At 40.2% G+C, this 2,592-nt stretch overlaps 1 pseudogene; it reads left to right on the top strand.

Annotated features, from left to right (window-relative positions):
* LOC109834353 lies at positions 296-2,325 on the top strand (annotated as a pseudogene).

The following is a 2,592-nucleotide window of genomic DNA, read 5'->3' as shown; positions in this document are numbered from 1 at the left end:
AACTCGATGACCAAACTAGGACAAGACCAGCGAATAGGAGAAACAAGCAAAATCCTAATAAATAAGTATTCAATGAGAATACCCTATAGAAAGAGATAGAAAGAGATGATTTATATCATTCATAGGTAATTACAAAATTAATTTGATAATTGTATGCTGGCAATAGTGTAAATCACCCACCCTTGCTCCCAAAATATCCACACGTTCAAAGACCAGATATCTGCCATATAACTAAAGTCTTTACTACTCCTACTACTTCTACTATTATTATTATTTATCATGCATCAATTATTGTATACTGACTTCCATCTCCATCCATGGTTTACTTTTCTCCTATCCTTTCCAACACTCTTCGTTCCTTTTCCTTCAAGAGAGACAGGGGGTATCTGTAGTCATGTACCGCGTTTTCTCTCTCTCTCTCTCTCTCATTTCCTTGCGTAGAGGACACGGTCAATCCGACAGAAGTCCTCCTCATTCCTTCTCCAGATCAATATCTTCCACCTGATCTATTTCAAGTATTCATCAAGCTTCAATCTTTTTGCATCAATCACATTGAGCTGCTCTTTTCCCCATCTGGGTCATCTCTAATTGCTCACAATGTTAAGTTTCTTTTGATAAGGATCTCCCATTTTCTGCAGTGTCTAACTTCGATTCTCGTTTCAAGATTCTAAGCCTTTTGATTACTTTGGGTACTTGACTTCACCTTCAAGTTTCAGTCTTTTGATTATTGAGCTCCAATTTCCCCCATTCGGTTCATCTTCTCTTCAAATTTCCCCCTTTTCTGCCCAAATTTAGTACTTAAGCTCAATTTTTTTTTTCAACCCATAAACAATTCTATTTATCTAAGTTCTGGGTTCACTTTTCTTTCGACTGTTTCAACCCATAAAGTCTGAACTTTTCTCAGTAAATATCCCTCAAATTCAGCATTTTGGTTAGCTTGTTTTGAGTTTCTAGATCTTATTGATGATGGGTAGTCCTTTCAGCAAGAAGCCCAATCCTCCATTGAACGGCAGCAACAGAGAGGATGGAAGCAGCAGTAACAGCAGCGATATGGGCTCCCATGAAGCAGGCAACCATCAAGATCCCGAGCTCCAGAACCTCAATTCAATTCTCCAGCAGCGCACCATTGGAGCAATCTCCATGCTCATGAGCTCCGAACCCAATTCCATCTCCTTTGACTCATTCAGACAGATCACCGGCTGCCTTCTTGACAATAACCACGAAGTAGTGAGCATTATCTTAGAGCACAAGAAGGATGTTTGGAAAAACCCCGAGCTCTTTGATCTCGTGCAGGAATATTTTGCCAACAGCCTTCAGACTCTTGATTTCTGCTCTTCACTGGAGAAATGCCTCAAGAGAGCCCGTGACTCTCAGCTAATCATTCAGTTAGCTCTCAGACGATTCGAGGAAGAAGAGCAGAGTTCCAAGGAAGAAGGAAATGGAAAGAAGAAATACGAGAGGACATTGGAAGAATTGCAGCATTTTAAGGCTGCTGGGGATCCATTCACCGAAGAATTCTTTCGGGTGTTTCAATCAGTTTGTATGAAGCAGTTCTCAATGTTTGAGAAGCTGAAGAAAAAGAAGGAGAAGCTTGACAGGAAGCTGAGATCAGTGAAAGCATGGACAAGGGTTTCGAGCGTAATCTTTGTATCGGCATTTGCTACTGTGCTTATATGCTCTGTGGTTGCTGCAGTTATGGCAGCACCACCAGTTGCGCTGCTGCTGCTTTAGCAGCAGCTGCATCCATCCCTTTAGGATCGGTAGGCAAATGGGTTGATTCCCTTTGGAAGAATTATTCAAAAGTTTTGAAGGGGCAAAAGGATGTATTTATTACAATGGAGGTTGCGACTCTTGTTGCAGTCGGTGACTTGGAAGACATCCGGGTTCTTGTGAATAGATTGGAGATACACATGAGATCTCTGGTGGAGAACGTAGATTTTGCTCTTGGGGATGAAGAGGCGGTGAAGTTTGGGATTGAGGAGATGAAGAAGAAGTTGGGGGAGTTCATGAGGAGTGTTGATCGTTTAGGGAAACAGGTGCATAGATGCAGCATACACATACAGAGGGCCAGAACTATTGTGTTGGAGAAAATACGGCGTCCCGAGTGATTTTGAGGATGTTTGGTTTGTCTTTCTTGTTATCTCATTGCCATGTTACTTTCACAAAGTAATTTTGTGAGAAATACATGTTATGTAAGTTTCTCCTCTATAGTTTCTTGAAAAAGAATATTTTTTTGCAACATTACAAATTATTTGCTTATTACTTATTTGAGAGATTTGTATTGATAGTTTCCTTGAGTAATGCATATTGTGTAAGTTTCTAATCTATAGTTTCCTTGAGTAATTAAAGAATAATTTATTTGCAAGATTCCTGATTATTTGCCTATTACTTATCTCAGAAATTTGTGGTGATAGTATGCTAGTAAACTTGACTGCTCTATGCACGGATGGAGCCAGTCTGATCAATTTGAGATAAGGTTTGGCTATGCTTAAGAAAGCAATGCTGCAAAGGGTGCCATTGATGTAGAAACAATTGTTTTAAAAGCATCCTCAATGCCCACGGTGACCAGAGCTCTTAGGCACCCCCAATAAA

Source organism: Asparagus officinalis, chromosome 3 (genome assembly GCF_001876935.1).
Source record: "Asparagus officinalis chromosome 3, Aspof.V1, whole genome shotgun sequence".
Classification (NCBI taxonomy): Eukaryota; Viridiplantae; Streptophyta; class Magnoliopsida; order Asparagales; family Asparagaceae; genus Asparagus; species Asparagus officinalis.
This window is presented reverse-complemented; position numbering and strand designations above follow the sequence as displayed.